The sequence below is a fragment of the Macrotis lagotis genome, chromosome 5 (assembly GCF_037893015.1).
Source record: "Macrotis lagotis isolate mMagLag1 chromosome 5, bilby.v1.9.chrom.fasta, whole genome shotgun sequence".
Lineage (NCBI taxonomy): Eukaryota > Metazoa > Chordata > Mammalia > Peramelemorphia > Peramelidae > Macrotis > Macrotis lagotis.
The window spans coordinates 82,533,146-82,547,976 of NC_133662.1; the positions used below are offsets into that span (position 1 = coordinate 82,533,146).

Genomic DNA, 14,831 nt, shown 5'->3' on the forward strand with positions numbered 1-14,831 from the left:
GATTAAGCAAGCTAAATCCCTATGAGAAAGACTCTAATAACTCAAGAATTGTAACTCTATTAGAGAGAATATACTTAGCCAGAAGTGATGGACACTCATAACTTTTCTGTGACTCAGAATGATTTAAAAACAATACCTTCTTAAAAAGGGGTATAGTAAGGAGTGGGAGGATGGAAGAGATTGAATAGGGTACATCTCATTACATCAAGAGGTACAAAAGACCTATTGTAATAGAGGGGAAGAAGGGAGAAAGTGAGAACCACCTGAATCTTCATCTCATCAGACTTGGCTTAAAGTTAACTTACACACATTCACTTAAGAAACTTATCTTACCTTTCAAGTATTAAAAGGGGGGAAAGGGAGGGAGGATGAGGAGGGGAGGAAAAAGGGAACCAACAGAAGGAAGGGGAAAAGGGGAAAGAAAGGGGAGTGGGGGTTGATATAGGAGGGCAAATACACTGAAGGTGACAGTATTCAGAAACAAAATACTGGGGAATATGGATAAAGAGGGAAAAGGAAAAAATACAAACAGAGGGAAGATAGCACAGAGGGCAATAAAGAATTAGTAATTATAACTTTGAATGTGAATGGGATGAACTCTCCCTTAAAACATAAGCAAATAGCAGAGTGGATTAAAAACTGGAATCCTACAATATGCTGCTTACAAGAAACTCATTTGAAGCAGAGAGATACATATAGAATAAAAGTAAAAGGTTAGAGCAAAATATATTTTGCTTCAGCTGAAGTGAAAAAAACAGGGGTTACAATCCTTATCTCAGACAAAGCAGCTGCAAAAATAGTGTTAAAAGAGATAAGGAAGGAAACTATATCATCCTAAAAGTACATTAAAATAATTACAATAGTAAATATGTACGCACCCAATGGTATAGCATCCAAACTCTTAGAGGAGAAGTTGAAGGAGCTATCGGAAGACATAGACTAAAAAACTCTATTTGTGGGAATAGCTAACAAACTGTGGTATATGTATGTCATGGAACACTATTTTCCATTAGAAACCAGGAGAGATGGGAATTTAAGGAAGCATGGAAGGATTTGCATGAACTGATGCTCAGTGAGATGAGCAGAACCAGAGAAATACTGTACACCCTGACAATGGTGTGGGGGTGAGGATCAACCTTGATGGACTTGCTCGTTCCATCAGTGCAACAGAGACAATTTGGGGCTATCTGCAATGGAGAATACCATCTGTATCCAGGGAAAGAATTGTGGAGTTTAAACAAAGACCAAAGACTATTAACTTTAATTTGGGGGGGGGGACTCATTATCTTATTATGTAATTTTGCTATCTCTTATACTTTATTTTTCTTCTTTAAGGATATGATTTCTTTCTCATCACATTCAACTTAGATCAATGTATACCATGGAAACAATGTAAAGACTAACTGACTGCCTTCTATGGGTGTGGGGGGAGGGAAGCAAGATGGGGGGGGAATTGTAAAACTTTAAAACTCAAAAATAAATAAAATATTAAAAAAAAGAAATCCCCAAATGGGGTCATGAAGAATCAAATGTGATTGAAATGACTGAACAACAATATATGGCACTTCAAGATTTATAAAGTTGTTTAAACACATTATCTCATTTGATCCTCCTAGCAATTCTGGAAGGAAGGTGCTAATATTATCTATTATCTTTGTTATTATTAGCAACTGAGGCTAAGAAAGATTGACTAGCTTGCTCAGGATTACATGACAGGTTCTATAGCAGGATTTAAACTCAGGTATCCCTGACTCCAAGTTAAAAATTTATCTTAAAAAAAAAAGTATCTGTTAAAGAGCTTTCTTTCTCAGTTTTTGAGATTATCTTGTTTAGTATTGGTACTAATTGTTCTTTAAAAGTTCAAGTGCATGGGGCAGCTAGGTGGCACAGTGGATAGAACATCAGCCTTGGAGTCAGGAGGACCTGAGTTCAAATTAATAATTACCTAGCTGTGTGGCCTTGGGCAAGCCACTTAACTCCACTGCCTTGTAAAAACCTTTAAAAAAAATTCAAGTCCAAAATTCTATTCACTGCAGCAATTAACAGGTATAAAAATATTTTGATCTGTGTTTTCAAGATCCAGGTCTGACTTTGTTTTTTGCCCCACCCACCAAAGAATATGATGGAAAAAAATAACCTTTGGCATCTTTTGGGAGTGAGAGAGGAAAGCAGAGGATAGATTGGGAAAGAATACATTGTTTATCAGATAGCATTAGCTCTTTTTAGTGGAAAGAGCCTAAGTGGTGATAGAATTCTAGATTTAGAGCAAATAGAGGCTTGAGAGGTCTGTCTTACTGCCAGTCCTATTCTCTGTCCACTATGCCTTATTGCCCTGTCTGGGAGTTAGACCTTTTGAGTTCTATGTATGTGAATATTTTATTAACTACATGCCCCCTAAACTGTCTCTGAACTTTTGTTTTCTCACTTGCACATTTTGGATAATGATACCTGCAACAAAGCTGTTCTGTAAAAGTTACTCTGTAAATACTAAAGAAATATATGTATATTATTAGTATTTTTTCATTGCTTCAACCCAGCTTGATCACTACTAGGTCTATACTCTTCAAAATATTAAAGAAAAATTAAAATGTCCTAGGTGTACAAAATATGTAGAGTAACTCTTTTTGTACTGACCAAAAAAACCCCCCAAACCCTCCAAAACTGGAAACAAAGGTGATAAGCCTATTAATTGGGGAATGGTTTATAGTTATGAACACAATAGAATGCTATTGTACTGTAAGAAATGAGGAAATAGATAATTTCACAGAGACATCTAAAGACTTGTATGAAATGTGAGCAGAAATAGAACATATAAATATATAAATATTATAAAAATAAATGATCTTGAAAACATGTATAAGTTGATGAAGAAAAATGAACAGAATTAGAACAATTTATACAAGTTTGAAAACTTTGTGGTTAGAGGACTTTAGTTCAAATACCTGTATTGCCTCTAACTACCTGTATGACCTATTCGTGTCATTTACTATAGGAATTGGGATGCAATTTCTCTATTAGTTTATAGATTTTTAAAATGAGACTCAGTTTCTTGTCTTCCTTTCAATTCCTACATCTGGTAGATGTAAATGCCTCTCTAAATGACTGTGATAACTTAACCTTCTTACTAGAGCAGATCAAAATAGAAAGTCCACAATTAATACATGTCCAAAAGAAATTTAGTAATGAATATCTCTGATTAGTGATGGAATAGGGAAATGGTTATGTCATCCAAATCTGTATCCAGATTGGGGTGATAGCATGTCCCCTTTAAAAATGGTTTCATACCTTTCCCAGTTGTACAGAATAAGTTCTGTCTCTGATAGATATCCTTTCTTTTCAGGAATTCTCTGTTGGTGATTGGTTGGGGAACAAGATGTTATCTATTACCTATTTCCAGATGTATCCTTTGGGATCTATGAGCACAATAAATGGTCAAGGAGCATGAGACTATGGGGTAGAATGTGTCATCATTTACCCATTTGATTAACAAGGATGGATGGTCTTAACTGTTAACTCCAGGTGCTATGAATCTTGGGGACCCAGATGGACATTTTTAAATTAATTTTATTCTGAACTTAACAAACATCAAATAAAACAGGCATTTTTAAATTTCTACTTGTCTGGGAAGGTGAGAAGGTAAGTCATTGTGAAAATAAAATTTAAATTTAAAAATAGACATTTCCAAATACATAGTAGAAGTGGGGGGGGGGGGTTGTACATGAAATTGCCAGTCTCTATTATGTACAATTTGCTTTTCTTTTTAAATGTATAATCAATCAGTAAGCATTTAGTAAGTGCTTACTATCTGCCAAGTACTAAGCTAAACATTGTAACCTATAGTCAACTTGTCTTGAAGACCGGCAGAAATAGGCTGTGGGGGGAAGGGGGGTAAAGATTCATCTATGGGGATTTATCTGGGGGTGAAGACTCACTAATCTCTGACTCAGGAGGGTAAGAAAAAAATCATAACTTTAATTCACAGGTTGCTTGAAAGTTTAGAAGTTTTGTAGTCACAGGTGACTACAAAAAGTTCACAGATTAAGATCTTTGGAGAAGCAGCAAGAGAGTGAGTTAACGAATAAACTGATTAGCAGAATTTGAGGTTTAAGAGGATATAGTGCTTAAAAAGGAAAGAAAAGAAGCTGAGCTCAACATAGATCTAGGGGCATGGAATTGGGGCCATGTTGTTCCAGCAATATAGTTTGGACCAATGTGGGTCCAGGGTGGTGCTTGAGGAATGGTTTAGCACCTGGCTCAAGGTATTCTTCAATGCACTTACCACAGGGGCGGTCCCCAAGCAGTGGCTAAGACTGAACTCACTGAACATGAGTGATTTTCTACTATTATATACTAGACCTTCTCCTGCCCTAAAGGGCATAGCCAAAAAGTAATGGAGAATAGCTCAACAGTAGAACTGTGTGTCCAGAATTCCTGGGTTACAGTCTAGGCTTCTTCCTGTACTTCCTTTGTTTCTTTTTTCTGCATTTAAAAAAAATGAAACTTCAGTGACTCTCATTTCTTTCTTTAAAAATGCATTTCTTACTCAAATGCACCTTTATGCAAGAACTTCTAGTTTGAGTATGAGGGAGAAGAGGGGAAGAGACCAATTGGTTTCATTTGTGAAAGTAAAAGAAAGCAAGAAACAATTTAAAATCATGAATGAGTCCTGCTTCAGAATTACCTGACTAGTGCCAGGAGGATGGTCTTAGGTTGTTCCTTTTAAGTGCTTATTACAAACTTTTGGAAGTGTTTATCAACTTTTCCTTTGTGATTCTATTTGGAAATGCTTTGATTCTATAGGATTCGATAGGTTCTAATATACAAAGATCTTAAAAAGAAGAAAATGCCTTCATAAATAATAAAGCTAACATGTAACTGTATACATGCATTTATTTATTCTATGGTAAGCAATATCAGTTCATTTGTATTCCTCAGAGGAAGGTTGACACTTCTAATTACAATAGTCTAAGATGCAAACACATCCTTGTACACAGAATAAAGAGGATCATTAAAAAACAAAACAACAAATCAGAACAGGTGAAATGAATTGTGGCAGCCATAGTTTAAGGAACCCTACAACATTTGGGAAAGTCATTTAACTTCTAGTTGTACTAGAGACTTCCAAAGTCCCTTTCACCTCTAGATCTAAGATTTTATTACTATATGTTTCTCATAAATTGTCCTGTTCAAAGACACTTACCATCTGACTATTGATTGCAAATCATGAAAGTCAGCTCAAGGCAGGGTGTGTGTGTGTGTGTGCATGTGTACATGTACGCTCATCCATATTGTCTCCCTGACAGAATATAAGCTCTTTGAAGTCAGATACTGTCCAGATTTTGTTTCTGTACTCTTAGCACCTACTAGAGTGCCTGGTCACATTGGCATTTAATAAATGCTTATTGATTGATTTAATTCATTGGTGAGATTGTAATCTATGTTGGTAGAGGACAACACTGAAATTATGGAGTCTAGAAATATTGTTTTTAACACTTCTTGAAAGTGTATATATTCCCAGTTAGATTGTAAACTTTAAGAGGACAGGTCTCATTCCTCCTATGTATCCCCACAATAGCTAACATAGAACATAGATATACAGTATTTTAGCATTATTTCTTGAATAAATATAATATTTACATTTACCTCTGACCCACTACAAAGTAGACAGAGATGAGAAGAGCTTACCAAAGTGATACTTTTATCTTCAGATTCATTCTCTCCCCTGAACATGCCAAGAAAAAGAATAATAAGCTAAATTCAGTTTTCAATAATATAGACCTGGCTGAGATTTACTTTTTTTTCAAGTTTTTTCAAAGCAATGGGGTTAATTAAGTGTCTTGCCCGAGGTCACACAGCTAGGTAATTATTAAGTGTCTGAGTTCACATTTGAACTCAGGTCCCCCTGACTCCAGGGCCCACTGTGCCACCTAGCTGCCCCTGAGAATTGCTTCTAATAGTGTTTGTTTTAATTCATTCAATCATTCAACAGATGTTTGTAGAACACCTAAAATGTGCAAAATGTGAGAAGTTAGAAAAAAGTAAAAGTCAAATCAACAAACTTCATTTTTTAGCACCTCTATGTATTAGTTACTCTGCTAAGTGTTGGAATTACCATAGATACCATTTTCCCTGCTCTTAAGAAACTCAGAGCCTAATGGGGAATACAACATGCAAAAAAACTATGTACAAACTGACTTTATACAGAATAAATTGGAGATAATCTCAGAAGGAAGGAACTAAGATTAAAGAGAACTAGAAAGGATTTCTCACAGAAGCCATGGAAGCCAAGAGATAGAGATGAGGAGGAAAAGAATTACAGCCACTGGGGACAGTCATAGAGAAAACACCTCAAGTCAAGAGATGGCAGGTCTTATTCTAAGAAGGCCAATGTCATTGAATTGCAATAGAGAGGGAGTGAGGTGTAGGAAAATAGGGAAGATAGGAAGTGGTCAGGTTATGAAGGATTTTAACAGTCAGAGCATTTTATATATGATCTTATAGGCAGTTGGCAACTTCTGGAGTTGTTTGACTAGGGAGAATGATATAGTCAGGCTTGTACTTTAGGAAGATCAACAACCCCCATACTCAAATAATTTCCAATTTCATTAGGGATATAGTCTCTCTATATGCTTATTATAATTAGAAAGAATTATAAGTAAGTATGATTAAATACTAAATCATTTCATTCCCTCTGGTGGAACTTAAAATTAGCTAAGAAAGTTCTTGTTAAAGATTGCCTAGAAATGCAAGCATTTTTCAATTTACTTCTTGTTCCCAGGCACAGAGTAAACTTGAACTTCTTTTTATACATTTTGGTCAAATGAGTAGGAATTAATTGTTAAACTCTTTATTTGCTAAATGTCAATTGATGTTTTATGATTTGTTCATATACATATTGTTTAACATTAGGCATATTTTAGTACTCTGTTTAATGAACAAATCTAAGGCCTTACATACTATAATATAAAAGACAGGCATAGGCATTAGAAGTATAACTGCTTCTCTCTTTCTATTCATAGAAAAAAATATACCACAGTTCTTTTTTTTTTAAATGAAGATTGCTGACTGTTTTGCCAGTACCATGACAATGTTTTGATTTGAAAAACTTAAATTAGCAATACATGTAGGTGTTGTTTTTCTGCAGAAATGTCCTCTTAAATTGATACTAAATACTCTTTGGGAGGAAATTCCCTCGAATGAAAGAGGATCTGGACCCTTTATCACACCTGTCAGCCTGTGTGGTAAAGAAAAAATGAATGATACAATTCATTCTCCAAAGAGATTTTTTCTCCATTCTCCAAAGAATTAAAGTTACTGGTCACCAAAGGTTCTAGCAAGACTACAATGGACATAAATTGCCACATATTACCAATTAAAAGTTACATGAAAGAAATAGAGAATAAGATCATCTCTAAAACATGCTCCAAGATTTTTGTTCTTTTTTCAAGAGGATCAAAATGACATCACTTTATGAGAATCAAGTTACAGTGTCTCCGATCATGGTTGATAAGAGTAATATAACCTCAGAATGCTCTTCCACAGGTTGGGCACAAATAGTCCATGTGTCATTTAAGGTGTATTTTCTTGTTTTGTTTTGTTTTGTGTTTTAGGCTTTTGCAGATGGGGTTAAGTGGCTTGCCCAAGGCCACACAGCTAGGTAATTATTAAGTGTCTGAGACCAGATCCTTATTCCAGTGCTTTATCCACTGCGCCACCTAGCCGCCCCTAAGGTGTATTTTCTAAATTTGCATAGCTTGCTTCCTTTTGTCTGCTACAATTCTTCTTTACTAAAGGAACAGAGCACCTTCTCTTATGAGGGCATGCCATGGTGGGCAATCCTGAGCTAGTAGTGCCTCCCATGCCACACAATCAATTCGTTAATACCCATGCAAAGTCAAGAGATCCAGAGGTAGATTTCTAGCACCACCAAATGGACTTTTGTGTCAAGGATCTGAATTTTTGGATATAGATTGCTCATAAGACGGAAATCATAGACCCAATGAAGTATGCTCTCAAATATGCTGACTTTGTTTCTTATTTCTTGCTTTCTTATCTTTCCTGGTCTTTCCTGGTCTCCCTCTTCCTACATTCCCCACACGGCTATAGTTAGTCTTTTGTCCATTCCATGTTTTGTCTCTTGGCTAGGCTTCCCCCCCTCATAATTATATCCTCAAAGTTCAGAAGTCAATAGTTTTTTTTTCCTTTTATTAAAGATTTTATTTGAGAAGTCAGTAGTTAATAATCATTGTTTAGCACCTATATAGTGCTATGAGGGCAGCTGTTCTACCCTTACTTAAGGAGCTCACAATCTAATGGGAGAAGACAACACATAAAAAGAAATTGAAGAGGATAGAGAAGGGTACCTGACTCTGGAGCAAGATGAAGCCCTGTAACTGAGGATGGAAACTTGAAGATGATTGACTTGGGCACCTTCCTTAAGTGGGGCATCTGAAAGGAGCTGTCCAAATGTCTCCACCCTTTATCTTCTCCATTCAGAGGAAGGGAGGAGCCCCAGGGACAAAGCTGTATGAAAAAGGTGTGAGTTTAGAGTTGATGTCATCTTGTAGGATAAAGCAACTGTAATATGATAGAAAAAAATATGAGATTTGAAATCAGGAGTCTTGGGGGTTTAAGTCCTAGCTCTACTACTTAGGCAAACTATTTCACCTCTTAAGCATACCAGTTTGCTATTCTGTAAAATAAGACTAGTTAAAAATAAAATGGGAATGATAGTTTTCATAATATACCTCCCCTAGTTTTTTTTTAGGTTTTTGCAAGGCAAATGGGGTTAAGTGGCTTGCCCAAGGCCACACAGCTAGGTAATTATTAAGTGTCTTGAGACCGTATTTGAACCCAGGTACTCCTGACTTCATGGCCGGTGCTTTATCCACTGTGCCACCTAGCCGCCCCCTTCCCTAGTTTTTAAATATCAAATAAGGTAATATATATATATGAGGTTTTATACTTTTAAAATTGTGTTGTTTTTTTAGTGATGTTCTCCAACTCTTCCTTAGTCATAAACTGTTCCCCTTTCCATAGATCTGACAGGTAGACTAGTCCTTGATCTTCTAATTTGCTTATAGTATTGTTTTTTATGTCTATGTCCTGTAACCATTTGGATCTTATCTTGGTAAAGGGTGTGAGGTGTTGGTCTAATCTAAGTTTCTTCCATACTAACTTCCAATTATCCCAGCAGTTTTTAATCAAAGAGGGAGTTTTTATCCCGGTGGCCTGACTCTTTGGGTTTATCAAACAGCAGATTACTATAATCCTCTCCTGCTTTTACCTAGTCTATTCCACTGGTCCACCACTCTATTTCTTAGCCAATACCAAACAGTTTTGATGACTGATGCTTTATAATATAATTTTAGATCGGGTAGTGCTAAGCCATCTTCGTTTGCATTTTTTTTCATTAAGCTCCTGACAATTCTTGACTTTTTATTTCTCCATATGAATTTACTTACAATTTTTTCTAACTCATTAAAGTAATTTTTTGGAATTTTGATTGGTAGGGCACTAAACAGATAGTTTAGTTTTGGTAGAATTGCCATTTTTATTGTATTAGCTCTACCTATCCATGATGTGTTGTTTTTTTATTGGTGCCTTGTTTTCACCTGACATTCCTATCCCACTCTCCTGAAAGTTTTCCCCTTGTAAGAGAAGTATAAAAAGAAATAAAAATTTGAACAATTCAAAACTCTCTGTATATATTCAGATATATGTATGTATAGATGTAGATTAGATATATAGAATAGATATGGATATAGATATAGATATAGATACTTTATATCCATAATCCTACATCTCAGTAAAGAAGGAGAGAGGTACAGAGGGAATTTTTTGAACTCTTGGGGGCTAATATGACTATTATCATTGTCTTATTGATATTTTAATGTATGTCATTTTAGCCATGTATATTTTCTGGTTCTGTTTATTCTCTTTGATTATCACATAAAAGTCTTCTTATATGAAGAATTCTTCCTTTAAGATGCTTCTTGGAATTTTTTATCTTTATATTACTTATAGTATAATAATATTCCCTTCTCTTAAAGGACCAAATCCATTTAGCCATTCCCCAATCAGAGTACAGCCTTGGTTTTAACTTCTTTGTTGCCACAAAAATATTTTGCTATAGATACTTTTCTCTTTGACCTCCTTGGGATATTTACTTAGATGAAGAATTTCTAGGTCAAAGAGTAGAGATTTTCAGTCACTTTTAAGATATATAAATAAAGCATTTATTAAATACTTTATATGTACTAGGTTCTGGTATAAGTATTGGAATTACAAATAGAAAGATAGTCCATGCTTTCAAGGAGCTTATATTCTAATGGAGTAAATATAACATATAAAGGGGTGCTGGAGAGATGGGGGGAATGTGCATGTTTAGTAGCATGGTGAGGAGATGTCCAGGAAGTGGTGCCAAAAATCATTTTTAGAACTTGTAACATAGGAAAAAGAATTTTGAGTTTGAAAAATCTATAGCCATTATCTAGACCAAAAGTTCTTTACCTTTATCTGTGTGTGTGTGTGTGTCATAGATCCATTTTACAGTTTATAAATTTTGTGGACCCCTTCTACAAATAAAGGTTTTTAAATGCATGCAATTAAATGTACAAGATTACAAAGGAAACCAATTATATTAAAATAAAAATGTGACTTTTCCCATCTTAGTTTTATAAATGAGGAAACTGAGCCACAGAGAAGTTATGATTTGTTCAGGATCACACAAATAGTAAGTGGCAGTCAATATTTGATTCTAGACCTTTTGATTCCAGGTCAAGTGTTCTTTATGCTCCATAATTTTATGTTATTACTTATATTTTGGTTTTCTTAAACCCCCAATACTGATTTCAAATCTCATATTTTTTTCTATCATATTACAGTTTCTTTATCCTACAAGATGAAATCAACTCTAAACTCACTGTTTTCATACAGCTTTGTCCCTGGAGGCTCCTCCCTTCCTCTGAATGGAGAAGATAAAGGGTAGAGTTCAAAAAATTTCCTCTGTACCTCTCTCCTTCTTTACTGAGATGTAGGATTATGGATGTAAAGTATGTGTATGTATAGCAATATCTATATATATACATACATACATACATATATCTGAATATATACAGAGAGTTTTGAATTGTTTAAATTTTTATTTCTTTTTAAACCTCTGTTACAAGGGGAAAACTTTCAGGAGAGTGGGATAGGAATGTCAGGTGAAAACAAGGCACCAATAAAAAGCAACACAATTTTAAAAGTATAAAACCTCATAGATGTTACCTTATTTGATATTTAAAAACTAGGGGAGGTATATTATAAAAGATTGTTAAGGTATATTATAAGACTGTTAAGCAATTGTTAGGTCCATTGTATTTTAGTAGGCTCTGGGAATATTCTGTCCTTCCACATTTGTTTTCTCTGTCCTTCGCTATTCTTCCTCTCCTGGTCTTCCCTTTCCAACCAAGTACTGAGTCTTAAAAACTATAAAAATATGGAAATAGAACTCCAGTAAGTCTATGTAATCGGGTCATGAGACCATTGTACTAAATTATTATCAACTACTTGCAATGAGCAGAGTTATCATTTGGTCTATCTAGTGGCTTAAAAACCCATTATCCTCTTCCTCTAAAATCTAGAACAGAGCATCTGATATCCTTTCCCTTAATTTTAATACCCTGGATTAGTGAATGATAGGTAAGTTGTCAAGTAGATAAGAGCAGCAACTGAAAGTGGGGGTTTGGGTTGTTTTTTGTTTTTTTGGTTTTTTTTTTCTTTCCTTTTTGTCCTTCATTGCATGTTGTTCCACAATCAGTTGGGGACTCCATAAGCATGAGATATTTGAAAGGACAGCCTAAAGGTTTTTAAGGGAAAATATCCTTTTGTACTCAAATTTATCTTATATCCTTGATATTCATAGGGTAACAGTGTGTCATTCCTAAAATATTATTTCAAAATTTTTATATTATGGACCCCTTTTGGTAATCTAGTGAAGCTTGTAGATCCCTTCTCAGAGTAAAGGTTTTAAATAATTGAAAGAAGTGTTGTTTCTGTTAAAAGTTAATGAAAATGAAGATGTAATTTCCCCCCAATCAACTGAAATCTATCCACAGAATCTATGAGAATCTTTAAATCTCAGCTTGAGTCTCTATTCTAGAAGCTATCAATTTGATAATTCTTTTTCTTTGAAGAAATATATGCAAGTTGATTGTTGTCTATAACAAAACGTAAGTTGATCAAAGAAACATGAAAGAGCTCTGATCAGAAAGTTAACAGAATTGAACCCCATTTCTGATGCTTAGTACTTGTTTAACTCTGATCAAACCACTTACACTCTTCAAACTTCACTTTTCTCCTTTGCACAATGGTGATAATTGTGCATTCTCTCCTTTACTCCATTTGCTCAAGGCCCACCTCAAGTGCCAGCTCTTCCATGAGGCCTCTTTTAATGCTTCCAGGTATTGACATCTTCCTTCCCTCTGACAACCTACCTCCAATGGTAGTAAACAGGACAGAACTTTGTAAATGTGAGTTGCTATTCCCTTGAGAGGTGAAGGTGGAATAGCATGTAGAGCACTGGGCTGGGAGTCAGGAAGACCTGAGCCTCAATACTTCCTAGTTCTATGATTTGCAAAGTGTTCCCCACTATGTGTCTCCATTTCCCCAACTGTCAAATAGTGATAATAGTAATGCCTACCTCTAAGGTTTGTTGTAATAATCAAATGAGAGAATGTTTATAAAGAGCTTAACACAGTGGCTGGTTCATATTCTCTTCCCTAATGGAAGTGAATAGGGAGGAATACATTCAAAGGCATAAGGGAAACCTGCCCAAAGACATCAAGGTAAGAGATTGTTTGTTGGATATGAGGGGTATTCTTCACCAGAATTACCACTAGGTGATTAATTTTTTAGTCATGACCAAGTCTGAGGGGACAGCAGTTTGGGTTTTTTGTTTGTTTGTTTGTTTGTTTTTTGTTTTTTTGTTCAAATAAAATATACCAACAAAATCTTGGATTCCTTGAGTATTGAAGAAATGTTAGGAAAGCCTACTGGTTCAGAGACTTATCTGAAATGGATAGACTTTTTTATTTGAAAAGCACCTTCCCCTGGAATGCCCTTTCAAAAAAAAGATGAAAGAGAAATAAATTGGAGTATTTTTGAGACATTATTTTAGAAAATTATTATCCCATATGGAGAATCAGATTCCCTCAGCCTTGAAATAGTGTGCATTTTATGTTTGAGGATGTTTTATTATCTCTGTTGGGATAAGCCATGGGAAATGTATCTATTGTAAATTCCAGTATTATAGCACATAGACAATGTATACTTAGAAGGGTTAGATCTAATATGTGAACCCCTCCACAGTTGGGGAGTAAGCTATCATCAATTACCAGTTCTTAGATGCTGAAAAATGCAAAAATTCTTTAAAATATAGTGACAATTCAGGGGCGGCTAGGTGACATAGTGGATAAAGCACCAGCCCTGGAGTCAGTAGTACCTGAGTTCAAATCCGGTCTCAGACACTTAATGATTACCTAGCTGTGTGGCCTTGGGCAAGCCACTTAACCCCATTTGCCTTGCAAAAACCTAAAAAAAAAAGATTAAAAAAATATAGTAACAATTCCAAAGCAGTTTAGTGGGAAATTACTTTCACAAATTTCCAATTCCCTTGCTTCTTATCTGTCTCTACAGTTAGCACTCCTGTATGTTCTTCCTTACTCCCCACATTTCACTGTCCATGACTAGTTTAGTGCTTTAGTGCTCAGAGATACATAGCTATGCTATCATTCCCATTATTTTCTCCCCTCTATTATATTCATTTTTCTATAATTTAATAACAAGTTGAATAAAAACAAAATAGGCAGTAAACTGATCCAAAAAGAATTCTTTTTTGTTTTCAATTTTCCATTCCAGGTATCTGGTGAATAAATATGTGGTCTGGTTACATTGGAGTATTAACCTCAACTGGAGTCCCTTCGCATTTTCACTTACATTTTCTGGATCTTTGGTACAAAAGTCCAAAATATGGTTCTGTAATAGTTAGACAGCATGGAATGTTGGAAAGGGTGCTGTATTTGGAGACAATCAAAACACAGCTCTGTCACTTCTTTTGTGTTTCCAGACAAGCCACTCTCTTTGGATCTCAGTTTCCTCATCTGTAAAATTAGAATATTAAGTACAATAGCTTCTGATGTCCCTTCCAACTTTAGACTTAATGACTCCTTAAGACCTATAGGTTTCTTTTAATCTCCAAGTCTACAATCATATGAATAATGAATTTGACTTGTCAAATTTTAGATCACTGTTTAATATTAATGATAATAATAGCTCACATTTATTTAATATTTTAAGAATTTCAAAGCTCTTTCTTCTACAACCCTATGGGGTAATTTTCACAAATATTATATTCCTTTCTTAAAAATAAGAAAAACCAGACAAATATAATAAGTTACTTGCCCATAATCACATAGTAATCACAGTTAGGAACTGAGACTAGATCTCCTGATTCAACTCTTTCTACTATAATATCTATTTAAGAAGTAGTTAAATGATATAGCAGGTAGAAGATTGGAACTGGAATCAACAAGTTCTGAATTCAAATGTGATCTCAGATACTTGCTAACTAGATGGTTTTGGGCACTCAATTTCTGTCTGCCTCAGTTTCCTCATTTGTAAAATGAAAACAATACCATCTGCCTCCCAGTATGAAGATCAAATGGTATAAAGTTGCAAAGAACTAGATATCAATTTATAGCTTGAAGGATTTTTTATTTTTCCAGGATTCATACATGAATCTCTGCTCTGACACTACCTGTGGGGTCTTAGACAATACAATCTAATCT

General features: G+C 35.0%; 1 protein-coding gene across 7 annotated transcripts in view; it reads left to right on the forward strand.

The window, feature by feature from the left end:
* ANKRD6 (ankyrin repeat domain 6) overlaps positions 1–14,831 on the forward strand; it is a 261,561-nt gene that overhangs the window by 127,347 nt on the left and 119,383 nt on the right. Inside the window, exons 4-5 of one of the 7 annotated variants that reach the window (XM_074187153.1) lie at positions 3,341–3,399; positions 3,520–3,636. The exons of the other annotated variants lie outside the window; for them this stretch is intronic. The gene's annotated coding sequence lies outside the window, so the exon portion shown is untranslated. The remainder of the gene's footprint in view (positions 1–3,340; positions 3,400–3,519; positions 3,637–14,831) is intronic. 7 annotated transcript variants of the gene reach the window in all.